Source organism: Manis javanica, chromosome 13 (assembly GCF_040802235.1).
Source record: "Manis javanica isolate MJ-LG chromosome 13, MJ_LKY, whole genome shotgun sequence".
Classification (NCBI taxonomy): domain Eukaryota; kingdom Metazoa; phylum Chordata; class Mammalia; order Pholidota; family Manidae; genus Manis; species Manis javanica.
In genome coordinates this window covers 90,770,856-90,787,791 of record NC_133168.1, presented here as the reverse complement: position 1 = coordinate 90,787,791, position 16,936 = coordinate 90,770,856, and the positions used below count along the sequence as shown (strand labels likewise).

The window sequence follows — 16,936 nt, the reverse complement described above, 5'->3', positions numbered from 1 at the left end:
CTGTCTAGTGTAGGTCTAAGAAGCGATGGTGCAGAGAAAGCAGGCTGAAAACCAACTCCTGGTCCACGCTGACCGAGCAGCAGAATCTTGTGTATGACTAGGTAATACTCTATTACTTGGGGTATTGATTTGGATGAAAACTTTGGATTTCTGATTCAGCCATTCAACAAACCACATAGTAGGCATTTTGCGACATTGCAGGCTCTTGGGATTCTACACAGACATCTGCTCTCATGGATTCACATTTCAGCCCAGAGATGGGGGGATGGGAACAGGCAGACAATCAAAAATGAAAGTAACAACTAGAATTACGTGATGTACTACGAGAAAAAGAAAAGACAGGAGGCACATGGGATTGGGGCTTTAAAGTTCCTACCCCTTGGGACTGTCACAAGCAAGACTGCAGTCCCTCATCTTTTCTCATTTCCTCCATATTATGCACTAAAGGGATAACAGTCCACCCAGAGAACAAATTTTCTCCACTCAAACATCCCATTCATGAGTAAATTACTGTAGACAGTTCCCCAGATATGTATCTCTTGAATAATGAATGGAGCTTGTGGCTTACTTAAAACCACAGCTTCCATTCAGTGATAGCATCTTTACATTGTCTTTACCTTTGAGAATTTACATGTATAACACAACTCACTGAGCAAGTTCCATGCTACAAGTTTACTTTTGACCTGGACATTGATTATGAGTATAGGCACAGTGACCTGCAGAGTCGTGTCAGGTCAGTCATCCCTGACTCTACCCCCCAGGCAGGTTACAATGATGGCAGACCCTTGGTTTACACTGTTATTATCAGAAGGATGCTGATTCCTTCCCCTACACCAGTTATTTTGCTGGTAGTAACAAAATGATACCCTAAATAAATGTTGCAATTATAAGCAGTACTGAATGACAGCTACTTGGTTGACTAAAGCTTGATCTTTCATTTCACCAACAGGATCCACCTTTAATTAGGAAAGCAGGACAGAGTCCCCTAGCCATGATAAGCAGCCACAGAGCTCTACTGAATGACTCCACCCTGGTCTAATCTATCCCAGATTTCTCAGAAGTTTCACAGCTCCTATCCACCAAAAGCAAAGAGCTTTGCATCACAACTATCTGGGGAGGTGCCATCATGACCTCTACCCATGCTGGCAGACTCAGGGTAATACACACCCCAAGGGTGTCTCTGCTGCAATTGACTGTGGTCCCAGAAGCCCCAGGTATTATCTGGATTACACAACGGACTGTGGAGAAAGCTGCTTGCCTAATATAAGAACTAAGAGCAAACGAGAAAACATCTGAAGGTGTTTTTTTTTTTTGAAAAGTCCAAACACCCCAAACTGAAAGCATCCTAGGTCTTGGGTTCCACTGTTTGAGGCCTGTGAGGATTCCAGCAAAGGAAGGAGAGCAGCTCTCCACTCGTCACTGGACAGGCAGGAGGACAGGCACTTCCTCTTGGAGTTCAGGGCCCTTGGAAGGGTGGCTCATACCAGACCACCACGCCAAGCGCACACCCAGGGGTCCTCACAATAGCCCTCCACCATCCATGCCAACAGCGCCAGGGAGCCAATGGAAGCACCACCCACAATGACATCCAGACAGAAACAAATAACAAATTCATCTTTAACTCAAAACAAGATTAGCTGAACCTCAGATGCCACTGTAAAAATTGAAGCTAAAAAAACAATCTTGAAACTCAACAGTTTAGCTCCACCAGAGTGGCTGGTTGAGGGGTTCCCGGACACCTGAAGTCCTAGGAGGGTGGCACGGGGTAAGGCCACCACAAAGCCCCACACCACTAAGTAGGCAGGCTTATCTCTGTGTTCCCAGAACACCAGCTTAACAGCAGCCCGTTCAAGAGGAAGAGGAGCAGTTGAAGGCACAAGAGCAGGAAGTAACAGCTGGCAATTTGATAGCAGGCAGAGACAGCTATGCCGTTTTACCAAAGGAAAAAAAACGGCCAACAATTTAACTGCCATGACAGAGGGCAACAGCCTTAGATGGCCTATCAAGCACCAATCACTAGCCTGTGGTGAATGGATCAATGTCCTCAAGGGGGCCCCCAGCCAGCTACAAAGAAGAGGTAAGGCATGGCCATTAAAAACATTTTAACTGTGGTAAAATATACATAAAATGTATCATCTTAACCATTTTTACCCATGCAGTTCAGTGGCATTAAGTACATTCACACTGTTGTTCAACCATCAACACCACCCTCCCAAACTTTTCCATCTTCCCAAACTGAAACTCTGTCCCCATTAAACACTAACTCCCACTCCCCTACCCTTTCCCCGGCAACTACTTCTATTTTCTGTCTCTGAATCTGACTGTTTTAGGTATCTCATAGAAGTGGAATCACACAGTTTTTGTCCTTTTATGTCTGGCTTATGTTGCTTAGCATAATGTCCTTCAGGTTCATCCACATTGTAGTGGTGACAGAATTTCCTTCTTTTTCATCTGAATAATATTCCATTGTATGAACGGGCCACGCTTTATTCATTCATCTGTCAGTGGACATATGGGTTGTTCCTATCTTTTAACTACTGTGAACAGTGCTGCTGTGGGCATTGGTGAAGGCACACTCCTTTTTACCACAGTGCAAAGATTGTGGTGATTCATTTCAGAATGTTGTCCACCTCCAATGACTAGCAGAAATGCATCAGCACTTACAACAGAGCCCAAATGTAGCCAGAATAGCCAACCAGGTCTTAAACCAGACCATTTCCTCTGTTCTCAGGCAGAGAAGGTGGTGCTCTGCAATGAAGAGAGCAAAGGAAAAATCCAAGGGTGGATAGGAATAAAAGCATCTAGCATCCATGCCCAGAAGAATCTGCAACATGTCCAAGTGTCTCTCTTCCTGAGACTGTGTGGCTTCCGTATTCTCAACACTCAGCTCCTGACCCAGAGTGAAATCTGAGTACAAACAGCAGTTTACAAAACTGGACAGTTGGCAGCATTCAGGAAACTAAAAAAATACTGATGCCTGGGTCCCTTCCCAGAGATTCTAAAGAAAAAGGTCCTGTATAGGGGCCAAATATAAGGATTTTTCAAAAGCTCCCCCCAGTGATTCTAACATCCATGCCAAGACTGGGAACCACTGCACAATCAAGATCAAGAAACAAGGCACCATGCCAAATTAGACCAAGAGTTTGTGAGTTTTCACAAATGTAATTCATAGCAATTTTCTCATAATCTGAAGCTAAACATTTCTGCATTGAGTAAAACATAAATGAAAACACGAAAGAGGAATGTTCTCCTTTCCTTGAATTTCTGCAGTTGTGACTGATAAAGGTCTGGAAGTGCAGTTCACATTGAAGGAGATACATTCTGGCCTCTACGTACACATCTGACAGACAGGCACCAGGCCCTCCACTGTGATCTCCACCAGCTAGGTGGAAAACAGTGTCATGAAGGTATTTTCCTCTCTAGTCCAGAAGCTGAAGGGGTGGGAAGAGAAATGGTGGCGATTCTACTGTAGGACTGAACACAACTGAAACTTGGCTACAATTCCAGGGCTTATTTTTGGGTGTGGAAATTCCCACTGTTCTTGCAGAAAAATCTCCTCTATATACAACAGGAACCAGCAGCCTAGGCCAGACTCAAGTTCCGAAAGTTCAGCAAGCCAGTCCTTGGGACTTCTCTGCTGGATTCCCAGGGAAAAATGTTGTAAATGATGGCTGGCTGCCAGGGCTAATCCAAATGAACGGAATCACTGATCTCCTTGGAGCCTGGGGCTCCAGGGTCTGGCTGACATCCAAGATTCCTGGGATGTAGAGAGCCAGTGCGGGGCCAGGCTTGGCATTTGGGGCCCTGAGTGGTGGTGTGGTAGTGAATGGGCAGTCAAAGGTAGTGAATGGTGGGGCAGGCTGTCCCAGACCCCAGAGGCCAATCTGGGACAAAGAATATGTCTGCCTTTAATGAAGGGGAAGCTCAAACTGTTCTTTAGATCTGATTGTTTCCCCAATTGCCTCAACACTCAACCCTGTAATGCTTCATACTGTTTAGAATTCCCAGGTCAGGTACCAAACAGAGGTGCCCTGAAGGGGAACAGGCACCTAAGGAACAGGCCGAACAGTTGAAGATGAGCCGTGGTAGAGCCTCCGCACCCCAGAGAACCACTCACTGAAGGAAGCTGCACCTCACCTCTACTCCTCCTGCCGTCTGGAGGTGCCATGGTCTGTTGTCTCTGCAGAACATGTCCCTGACACCTCAGGACACTGGCCACATGACAGGAGCCCAAGGATTCTAGCCAGGTTCCCTCAGAGAGATGCTCACTGTTACTTGCATGTGGACTATTCTGACATTCCTGATTGCTTCCTTTGATTCTTACTGGACCTTCCCTGCCTGGAATACCCTGTCCTCCACAGCACCCTATCCAGGCAACCCCTCTCCTTCAAGCAGCCTTCCCTGAGTTCCTACCTCTCTGCGCACCCCATGTCTGCCTTAGGTGACCTTCTGAAGGATTCCTGTGGCCAGATTTTCTTATCACAATTGTAGGATCTACTTAATGCTGAGAAACTACATTCTCTTCCTCTAAGATCTGGACCAAGGCAAGGACATCCCTTCTTACGACTCCTTTTCAATACTGTGCTGGAAGTCCTAACGGATTAGGACAAGGAAAGGGATACAGGTTGAGAAAGAAGAAATAAAACTCTTTATTCACCACAGATGGCATGCTTGTCTATGTCAAGAATCCGAAAGAATAAAAAAAAAAACAGAAAACTGGAACTAAGAGGCAATCACAGCGAGGCTGCAGGATCTGAGGTTAATACACAAATGTCAACTGCTTTCCTATATGCCAGCAACGAACAATAAAAATTTAAAATAACAAACCACCAATAGCATCCACCAAACTGTGAATGTGTTTACTCCCCCTCTTCTTTCAAGTTCATATTGCTATGGACAGCACTGAGACAGCAGTTGGCAGGTCAAAAGATCCCAATAATTGTGTGAAGGAAGTCAGAAACCAACCATGGATGTCAGCCACACAAAGCCTAGAGCCTGGGACAGGGCCCCTGCCAAGCCCAGAGAGGATAGGACGCCTGCAGATGAGCCAGCATGTCCTTAGGCAGCAGTCATGCAGACAGTATGTTATGGCTGGTTAGCTGACAGGGAGTCAAGAGGATTGGAAAGGGTGTGGGGAGGTGGCACCCCAACTTGAGGTATACTGACCTACTCCTGAAGCAGCACTCTAACAGCAGGCTTTCAATTTGAGTTTTGAAAATCCAGGGGCCTAAGCTGGAGACAAACCAATTTATTCTCAAATCATCTGAAAATCCACTTTAAAAATAGTTACGTTGATAGAGGCTTCTCTAATCTGGAGAACCTGTATCTTTCTGGTTCTCTAACTTCCTTTGCCTCCCATTTGTGGGGAGTAGTCTCTAATGCTGGTGACTCTTCAGATAAGACATAAACTTTGACCAAGCAAGAACATGGTTCAGATCCTGCCCATGTAACTAACCCTGGGCAGGCACCTCAGTCTCTCCTGTGGGGATTCTGCAATACCTACCTTGTATTTTCTTGAGGGCTAAATTAAGGAAAAAGCAGTCACACAGCTTCCAGCAAACAATAAAAAAAAATTAGTTCCTTCTGCTCCCATAATAGTTAACAGCAAGATGTGAAACAGTAGCAATCCTGAGCTATGTTCTCACTATCTTGACAAAAGACACAGTGTGGCAACCAGGGAGACCTGCCACCCTCCCCTGATCAGGCAGCAGTGTCCCAGGCCTTCACAGGTTGTTCTTTCCCCAGTTACAAACTTACTGGGAGCTTTTCTTCTTTGTTTCAAGGAAAACCTCAGGTGGAATATATTACTCCCTCATGTTTGTAAACAAACAAAGGAGACAGAATCATTTACCTCAGGTGGCTCTGTGCTTAAGGAATCTGTAAGTCGCCTCGGAGGGATTCAGTTGCTTCTCTATTCTACTGATCAAAGCCTGACACACTCCCACACCTTCCTTTGTTTTGTCTACTGGACCAATAGAGAGAACTTTCTATTTGCATAGTTAATAGGTCTCTTTCAGAGCATGTTGACATTTAATCTGCTTTTGGATCTGCCTTTGCATCAAAGCTCAGGTCTGGTGGGAAATGCCCCCAGCTGCTGACAAAGGGAATGGAGATGTGGGCTCTAACAAGGAGCATCCCCATCTCCTGTCTGAGACCAGCCCTCACTCAGCTCAGGGGATGATGTAAGAGGCAAGCTGCTTTTCTTGGAAATTGAAGATGGAATTGTAACAGCATCACAGAAGGGAGCAGTCCATAAGCCAAACACCCTGAGCTCCCAAGAAACTGTAAACAGGGAGGAAGGGGTGCTTGCTGTCTGCATGCCCCTGTCCAAAATCTCAGGCATTTCTGCTTCCAGAAATACTCTCACTTCCAGGTGAAGATGAAGCAGAACAGGAAGTTCTGTAACAAGCAGTAGTAGTATCCCCAGCCGAGGAACCACCATGAGCCACAACATGACAGGTGACCAGACACCTGGTCATGAAGCAGCCAACAGTTACGCATGCAGGCCCATGTACTCACTACCTAACCTGGACTTCATTAGTAAGCAGTGGTTTACTGGTGGGCTCTGCAAAACATACAAACACAGCTAGATGTCCATAAACAGAAACATTCACCACAAACACTGCTAGAATATTTGGCTTGTTTCTGCCTGAATGTTGGCTAAGCCTGTACAAGACCATGGTTAACTCAAAATGGCTGTCAAGAAAACTGCAAAATGCTTTCCTGGCCTTCTTAATGTCAAAGCCCTTCAGCACACCACTCCACTCCTCCCCACCCCCTGAAAAAGGGATGAAAGCGCTTCTATACAGCTTCCCTAACACTTGTGAACTAAACCAAAATTCTAACAATCTACTTCTACAACCAGAAAATCAGCTTAACAGAAAGAACGCCAAATCATTCATCCCTAGGTTAAACTCAATTAAGCTCCACCCATGGCCTAAGCAAAGGAAACAGGTCCCCCACTGAATGATCCCTAAGTAGTCCAGGCTAATTTCCTGGGATCCCAGCACTTGGGTAACTGCTGGGATGTCCTGATATCACTTTTGTGGGTCATGCCCTGGGCACTGCAGCAACAAACGTTTTCTGTTGGCACAGCGTCGTTCCTCAGTTACGGGGCACCACAAACACTTGCACACAGGGACATCTGGGGACCAAATGTGCTCTGCTACTATAGCTGCCTGCACAAATACCCAAGGCGTTCGTTGGCCTGGCACTGCTTGTGACATCCCCACACCCCCACCCCATGTCTGTCTTCCAGAAGGTCCCAGTCCTTTATTAGAAGGTTATCATAATGAATCAATGGGCAGAGTGCCCTCCTCCATTTTAAAAAGAATCCCCCCTTGAAAGCTCTACAATTTTCACAAAAAGTCACACAATTCTTTCAGTGATATATGTGCTTTATCAGTAGTTATCAACTCAGAGTCCCTTGGTTGGGATAGGGGATGGGATGAACAGAGACCTGGGTAGAAACAATCCCAGCTAAGCAGCAGTTTATTCTGTGATCCCCGCAGCAATAGCAGCTCTGGCTGCAGGCAGAACTGCCAATAAGGACAGCTACAGAGGCGCATGGAGCAGGGAGTCACACCCATGGCTCCTTTGGTGCCCACATGAGCACACTCCCCAGCACTGACACTCATGCTTTCCCCTTCTTCCCCAGAGCAGGGCTGCAGCAACAGGCTGCAACTATTCCAGCGGTGCAAGCACAACATTCCAGGGCTACCTGCTTTTCCAGCAAGCGGCCACCCGCTTCTGTGTCCCACCCACCAAGGCTCATAGGCAAAAAGACAACTTAATTGCTGTTCTGCAGAGAGCTTGTAAGGTGGCGGCTCTCATCTCTGGCTTGCAGAGAACTGCTTGGGGAGCTTGTTTTGAAAACCCATGTGGAACTGGGGATGGGAAGAAGGGCTGACTACAAAGAGGTACAAAGGGAATTTGGGGGGATATGTTGTAAATATTCTGTATCTTGACTATGTGTTTGTCAGTGCATTTTATAGCACATAAACTCACGAAAATGAACAAACCAACATCTGGTCCTCACCCGCTTCAGACCTGCTGCTGTGTAGGGAGGGAAGAGACAGACCTCCAGGCGCATAGTAACAGCAAGGGCTGAGCCCCCAGCTTCAGAGCCAAGCTGGAGGGCTCTCAGCAACAACCACTGTGGGCAGGCTCTGACTCCCCATCTGCGAAGCAGAGTGGTTGTAGGACCCACCCTCAGGGATGTCCGAGGGATCCGCAGTCTTAGGAATGGTGCCTGCTGTATATATGTGAAATGTTCAGTGTTATCCAATCACAGTTTGAGGGGGACAGGGTGGTGGGGACCCTATTCTACTTTCTGGAATGATCCATCCACATTGTGTAGCTGGGGAGCTCCTCCAAGATGAGAGCTACTGGAACACTACTAACAACTAAGCATTGAAAAGGGCTTTTCTGGAAGGAGAGCTCTAGCCTCAGTGAAGAATGGGTCCTGTGACTGTGGTTTACACTTAAGACAGCAAAGCAGCAAAACTGACAATCTTAAAGGAATAAAAAGTCCTCATGGGCTGCACGACCACAGCATTTCCTGCACGCCCACCAACTGGGGAAGAGGGGATACTCCTAAGCTTAGAGCAAGGGAAAAGGCGCCACCCAGCAATCCACGAGTGTTTATTGCACAAGACAATTGGTTAATCTTTCGAGAAAACTAACTTATCCTGATAGAACAAAGCTACTGTGTATAATTTTTCATACTAAATACTTCCTACAGGATCTTGGCCTAATTTTTAAAGACTTGGTTAAATCTCAAAACTTGTAAAGACATTTGCCACTGCAGGGATGGGGGGAGAAGGGCGAGCACAACACTTCCAGGCTACAAAATGGTAGAGAAAACAACAACTTTCGGCTGGCCTGGCCAGAGTTAACACCTTTGGTTCAGAGGGACTAGCACCACTAAACAGGACCATTTGCCTTTTGACTGAGGTATTTTGATTAAAACATTTAACTGTCATTACAATAAAACCCAACATAGCCAGGAGCAGGGAAAAGGTCACCCTACATCACATCTATTTTTACATGTGTAAAACCATAGGGTTACTTAAAATCAATAATCTCTTCACATTCTGTATTCTGGTGTTGATGGTACATGTGTATCAGACCCTATCTGTCACCTTTAACTGTGATGTGACAGCTGCTCCACAGCACGAGAGGACAAAGCTCACAAGCCACTCCCCAACTGTTTTATGTCGGGATGGTTCCAGGTTTTCAACTGTGGACATTACAGGGTGGAATAGGATTAACAAATACTTGATGTCTTATTATTAAATGCACACCTCAGTGGTCCTCTCCACAAAAGGTTTATGACAAAGCCCTCATCGAAACACTCCAGCAAGCACACTGCGAGAGCACCTTGTCCGACACAACAGACTCCAGGAGCAGACCTTGGAGATGCCTTTGGTTTCCCCAAGTCCTCATTCTGGCATCTGACCTCCCAGAGCACACAAAGAAATGCCCACCCATTCTTCATGGTCATCACTCTCCTCCAGAGAGAAATGCAAAGCCTCTCTGACCACGGACATCTTTGTACCACTCCACCCAGTCCCAGCCCATTCTCTTCCTTCGTGAGTCTACGGAAGAAAGCATGCTGTGACACAAGCACCGATAACGACCAGCTCCCAGGCCATATTTGCTCACACGAACGCACATAATGTCTGCACGTGTGGTCACTGGCAGCCATTAAACAAGCCCCTCTTAAAGCCCAAAGCTCCTGTATAGAAGACTGTGCTGACTCAGCCTTGTGACTAACACCAGAGACCTAGGAAGTTGTCATTTTTAGAATGCAACAGGTAGCACAACCACTGGCTCGAGGCCTGACAGGAGCCTACGAGGCCCACCTGGAGCGAGCTTTGAAGCAGCTGAACATTCTCAGAGCCACCAGAGCCCTGCTGGGGATTCTCTCTGAGCAGCCAAACCCAGCATAGCCCTGATGCCTGTAGTGGTTGGCAGGCAATGTACTAGCAACAACTTTCCCAGTTAAGCGCCAACTCTCCCTGAGTGTCCACATGCTTAGGGAATGTAGCTGGACTCAGACCAAGGAGCAATTACTGAATCCCTACTGAGGCTCAGGGCTCACTGTGCTGGGATGCTGTGTTCTGATGACAAATCAAAAACTCTATGAGACCGAGATTTTGCTCAAAATAAGAGGGATTATTGAGCCTTTACAGATGCTAGCCAGAAAAAGGACTGAGTTCTGGGTCAGGCAGTTTCTGCTTCACCAGCAACAAGGCCAGTTTACAGAAACAACTTGTCTGCCAGACTCAAGAAAGAGTTGACATTTATAGGGGGTCTCAAAGACAGGAAGGTCTTTAAATTTACACTAGCTACAGATGGTGGGCTACTGTGAAGCCAGGGTAAGTCTAGGCAGGGATAGGTGGTTAGTCCATGGAGAAGGCTCATGGATTGCTTGATGGCCAAACACTATTAACATGGAGGAAGGATGGCATGGTTTGGGGGACCTTCTAGATAATTGCTGAAATGATTTCATAGAGGAATGTTAAGTTTCTGGTTAGCTATACCGCCCACAGCTATTAACTGATTACTTTCCGTTTCTCTCCCCCATTCTCTGGCCCTATGTCACTTAATTTTAGGACATCTCAGAATTTTTCCTTATCACCAACCTCATGAGAACCTTGCAAACAGTAGGGATTAGGATCTCAGTTGTGCAGCTGAAGACACTGATGTTAGAAGAAACCATTCATTTATCTGAGGTCACAAAGTCTGCAAGGGATGTGAACGCTGCATGACTCCTCACCCTACACCCAAAAATCATTTCCTTATGGATTAAGGGCATACATTCGGACTACAAAATCTCACAACTTTTAGAGAATACAGAATATTTTACTTCAAGTAGTGTATTTTCCACCAATCATAAAATAAAGATTCATAAATTCACCTACATTCGTCCAAAGATACTATAAACGTTGGTGGGAGGACGGTGGAGGGAGGATGCCAGGTTGAGACACCGAACTAGGGGAAGATACTTGGAAAACTCACTACCCACAAATACCTGATATTCTGATTCTAGAAAAAACTCCTGCAACTAACTTCAAAAGATAAACAAGCTAAAAGAAAATGAATAGTCAGAAACAGGCATTTCAACAAGCACAATGGATAATAAACCTAAGAAGATGCTCAGTCCCATTAATGTGCATCTCCTTGATAACTGAAGCCACAATGCCATTTTATATCCAGCATGAATGGCAAAATAAATGAAGTCTGTTAAGGCCAATGGTGGTAAAAAAGTGGTCCAGTATTTTGGGATATGAGAAGGTAAGCTCATTCTGACAACTGACCTTCCAGAGCACACAAAGAAATGTCCACCCATCCTTCATGATCATCACTCTCCTCCAGAGGTAATTGCAAAGCCTCTCTGATCATGGACATCTTTGTACTGCACCACACAATCCCAGCCCATTCTATTCCTCATGGAATAGTCCCCTGGGGAGCAAATGTACTCAGCTACTATAGCTGCCCACACAAATACCCAAGGCTCTGGCCTGGCACTGCTTGTGACTTCCCCCTCCCCCCCATACACACCCATGTTTGTCTTCCAGAGGGTCCCAGTGCTTTATTAGATTATCATAATGCATGAATGGGCAGAGTGCCCTCCCCAATTTAAAAAGAATCCCCCTTGAGAGCTCTACAACTTTCACAAAAAGTCACACAATTCTTTCAGTCCCAGGCATCGGTGAGAAGAACTGCCTGAAAAGAATTTGGCCTTCAGTCATACCCTATGACCCAGTAATTCCACTCCTGAACACTTACTGAGACACTTGCACATGTCTCTGATGCATGCACACGTCAGAGAATGCTCAGCACAATGATGCTTAACAAATCTAATGACCCAAATGTCCACCAATACAAGAATGAATAAACATATCCACATTTTGGTGAAAATGAATGAGTTATAGTAGAGGACGAACTGTAAACAAGTCTGCAAATGGTAGGGCACATTGATAATAAAGCTGAAAGAAGATTCAGCAATGGACTGTTTACAGGTATATGCTACTGAGGCGGGCAAAGCAGCCCACCCAAGGAAGAGACACCTGAACTACTCACACCAAGTCTCAAGCTGGGAGACAGAAATCAGAATCATTCCAATTTGAAGTACAAACCTCCACACCTTTGATCACAGATGACTGTGTTACAGCATGTTCTGAGAACTCGGAGGACCTCAGGGTAGGCAGGTTACTAACATAGGGCTGCATGACACCAGACACAAGGCCATCTCAACCTGAAGGCAGGTGGGGTGTTTTACCCCATTTTACTGATAGGGAAATAGAGGCTCAGGTAAAAGACTGTCCCAGATCACTGCCCATTTCTCCACATGCTGCAGAGTGATCTCCATTTTCAGCTTCAGTATCACAAGTCACAGCTCATCAGCTCACATCCCAGGGAAGTGCATTCCACTTTCAGCATGCTCTAATGGTCAGTGGTGTCACACCAGACGTTTAGAGGATTTCAGCTAAGCATGAAATGACAGAGTGACCAGCTCATCCCCTTCCCATGACAAGAGAATGCTAATGACAGTTTAATGGTAAAAAGAGTGACTTCAAAGTTATGGCTGGTTTCAAAACCTGTAAGGCACAGTCTGCCTAAGATCCATGAGTAAAGTCCTCACCCTCAACCCTTGACCAGAAGCTGTTCAGCAATAAGTATAGAGAGTGAGATGGGCTCTGAAACACATCTTCAGCCTCAGGTATGCAGGCATATCTCTAAGTAAAAAGCTGGAAGGGAGAATGTGGATTGGAATGCTCACCCCAAGACAGGAGTACTGTATTACTTAAAAAGATCAATTAAGACATCACTAGGGAAAAAATTCACAGAAAATAAATCCTATGATACAGAATTAAAATGCAATCTCTTAATACTATGGATTCAGGTCTGCAAGCAGGGCCATTTGGTTAACTGGTGCACCACATGACAACTCATCTGAGAGAAGTATCCTCCAAGACCACTGAGAAAACACTATTTATCCAGCAATTGCAGCTCAACGGGAAGATCAAAAGGGAAGGGATAAGTAAAAGGTGAAACTACTTAACTTCTGCTAGGTTTAAATGGAATCTGTGCTATAATCAGGAAGACAGATAAAAAGTGCTGGTAAGGACAACTTTACATTTCCCTGTATGGCCCCGGAAGATGACTGGTTAGCCAGAGACGGGTAAGATTCCTCAAGGGAGGAACAACCTAAGACAGGCACAGTCGCAGGGGGGCCATCAGGTGAGAATTTGGGGATCGACAGAGGTGAGGCTCAGAACCTCACCCCCCCTTGAGAGAAATCATCTGCATCCGTGGATGTTTTGCTGCCCTTGTCTAGCCTGGATTAATACTTAGTCCATAGGCACACACCTGATCATCTGATCATCTACATTTGCCCTCTTACAGCACTAAACTATGTTTTCTACCTTTATCTTGCATCTACCTACCACTTCAGCATTTTATTAAAAATAAAAATAATAATAACAATAAAGGGAGAAATGTGGGATCAACATATAAATCAAGTACAAAAATCAAACGAATATTCATATTTGACCTGATTGTTTATAGGTCATAATGCGTGATCAAAACCGAAAGTTTCTGTGATGAATGCCCTTGTACTGTTCACCATGTAAGAATTTATTCACTATGTAAGAATTCGTTCACCATGTAAGAACTTGTTCGTTATGCTTCAGAAGATTGGAGACTGACGAGAATTAGACTTGAGATGGATTAATGATTGTATATTGAGCATTGACCCCCCTATACTGAATTTTATTGTTGTTCACAACCATTTGATCAATAAATATGAGATGCCCTCTCAAAAAAAAAAGTGTTGGTAAGGATGTGGGGAAACTGGAACCCTCATACACTACTGACTGGAATGTAAACGGGAGCAGCAACTTTGGAAAGCAGATGGATGGTTCCCCCATTGGTTAAACTTAGTTACCACATGGACATCCCACCCGAGGTATATACGCGAGAGAAAGGAGAAAACAGCCAACCAAACACCTACAACATGAATGCTCACAGCAGCATATTCACAAGAGCCAAAGAGCAGAAACTGAAATGTCCATGAACTGATGAATTGTAGTCCCTTTTATAAGGATATGACCACACTTTCTGAAAACAGAGGGGGGAAAACCCCACTAAACTACTTTCTTTTGGGGGAGCAAACTGTTTCCTGTGGCAACTGTTTATCCTGAGGCTCTATGCTCCCCACTTCCAAGGACAGAAGTTCAGTGCTCCTTGCACTGGGTAGGTGGGCAGGTGGATTAAACAATCCAAGTTGTCCAGGCATGAGTCACAGCACGCTGAGTGCGGGAAGAGGCAGGGCCTGCCAAGACTGGTGCTGGAGGAGGCATCCCTCACCTCTGCTATATCTGCTCAGGAGCTGCAAAGAGCCCTTCCCACTTAAACGATTTCAAGTATTAAGCTTCTCTAGACACACTTTGAGGCAATGCACAGAGAAACATTAACAGTGATTCTGCAAGCCTCTTCAGGGTTAGACCGTCTAAATTAAAGACAGAAGTCAAGCTATGTGCTGTGTGTGTTAGTGGGTTGGGTTGAGAAGCCACGAAGGGGTTGGGGGTCCAATCCATTTTTAACCCATCACTTATTTTCTTTTAGATTGCCTGAAATACACCTGGCCAGACACTGAGGAACCAGTGCTTGACCCATCTCCCATACCCTTCTGTCCACTCTTCATGGGTGCTAGATAAAAATCCTCCAATCCCAGTGGCGGTGGGAGGTGGGCATTGCGGAGGCCTGATGGCTGCTGGCTGGCTATCCTCAGGGCGTGCCGCTCCTGGCCCAGGATGCCCCGAGTTTGCGCAGCCTTCATGGTCTCCTGCAGCATCGGCAGGGCCGTGGCGCAGCTCCTGGCCCAGAAATGCTACCCACCTGGCTGTCACTGCCACTGGGGCCCTGGGCAGAGATCACTGGGCATTTAGCTGTGATGTTGCCAGAGAACATGAAGTTCAAAATACATTTGAAGAGATTGAAAAAAAATTTGGTCAAGTTAATTTCTTGGTAAATACAGCTGGAATTAACAAGGATAGCCTTTTAGTAAGAACAGAAACTGAAGATATGATCTCTCAGCTTCATACTAACCTCTTGGGTTCCACGCTGACCTGTAAAGCTGCCGTGGAAGAGTATAATTCAGCAACAGAGAGGGTCGATTGTTAATGTCGGAAGTGTTATTGGTTTAAAAGGCAACTCTGTCCAGTCTGTGTACAGTGCCAGTAAAGGAGACTTGGTTGGGTTTTCACGTACTCTTGCTAAAGTAGCAAGAAAGAAAATTAGAGTGAACATAGTTGCACCAGGATTTGTTCACACAGAAATGACAGAAGACTTGAAAGAAGAACATTTAAAGAAAAGTATCCCTCTGGGGAGGTTTAGGGAACTTGCTGACGTGGCCTGTGCGGTTGGGTTTCTTCTAGAATCGCCGTATGTCATGGGGCATGTCCTGGTGGTGGATGGGGGTTGCAGCTTGTCATGTGATTGACAGTCTTTGGCTGTGACACTGATGAGCGCCGGCCCTTTGGTGTTGGCTAGACAATCCTGACTTTACGGATGACATTTGCTGATTGAGCCTACTGATGCTACAGATGTTGATTATCATCTTTCTGTAAATATATATCTGAAAAGAACAGTGAGTGGGTGTGTTTTCTAAATGGTATGGACCTTACAACAGGCTGTAGCAATTTCCATGTGACATTCGCCGATGATATAAACAGCTATTACCTTAATTTATATATTTTTGTTTCAAAAGTGGCAACAGTTATTGTCTGACTGAATGGATTATTTCATGGCATCTGGCTGAGTTCTGCAGAGGTTAACATTGTGGGCTATTGCCAGAACAAGAGTGTTTACTGGGCACACATTAGTTATCAGTACTTTAGCAGCCCTGCTCAAACACCTGGACTGCCAGTTTTTGTATGTTTCAGATAGATGGAGGTGTGAAGTTAGAGTCTCATTTCTTTGATTGGCTTTACTCTTGATTGAGCAGCTGGGCAAAATAGTCTACAAGTAAGAGAGTGGTATAGCTGACCCATTCTATAGACATTCTCAGTTGTTGAAGATTAACCCTTATCTTAAGGCTTTAGGGTCTGGTCCAGTAATGAGCTGCACAGCAATGGAAGTGCAAGTTTTTTTCTGTTGTTCTTTTTCTTTAATCCAGAAAACACTAAGTATAGTTAGCTATTAAAAACAGTATACGAAATAAGACATTTAAAAAAGATTTTGCATTAATGATTCTTACTCTCAAGATTTTAGAAAGATAACTACTAATGAACAATCATAAATGACAAATAAATATGCCTGAACAATGAATTAAATGTCTTTATACAAGGAACATGTAAAGATGTAAAGCATTAGTCTTTAAAGAAATTACCTGAGAGAAGAGATAAACACAAACTGAAAGTAAAATATCAGGCAACTTGTTTTGCATTGAACTTTTTGGGGAATAGTGTGGTATTTTAAATGTCACTGTATTCATGTTGATTTTTATTATTTATCATTGAAAATGTTAAAAAAAAAAACCCTCCAATCCAAAACCAGTTTCAGCACGCAATAGGATGTGGGAATTTGGTAGCACCCAACAGGCTTCTCTGTCCAAGTTCTAAGTTCTAACCTGTGTTCAACAAAGTAAGCAAGTGGCTATTTGCACACCCATGTTCACTGCAGAGCTATTCACAATAGCCAATAAGTGGAAGCAACCCGAATGTCCATCAACACACAAATGGATAAATGAATGCAGTATGCATGTACAATGGAGTATTATTTTGCCTTAAAAAGGAAAGAAATTCTGCCGTAAGATACAGCATGAATGAACCTGGTGGACATTTGTTAAATGAAAGAAGCCAGACAGACTAACATTGTGTGATTCCACTTACCTGAGGTACCTATCTAAAGTAGTCACTCTTGG

The 16,936-nt window shown here is 44.9% G+C and overlaps 1 protein-coding gene and 1 pseudogene across 7 annotated transcripts in view; one reads left to right on the top strand and one right to left on the bottom strand.

Moving 5' to 3' along the window:
- Window positions 1-16,936, bottom strand: part of BRD4 (bromodomain containing 4) — an 83,144-nt gene that overhangs the window by 49,726 nt on the left and 16,482 nt on the right. The window lies entirely within an intron of this gene.
- Window positions 3,538-16,816, top strand: LOC140845618 (3-oxoacyl-[acyl-carrier-protein] reductase pseudogene; annotated as a pseudogene).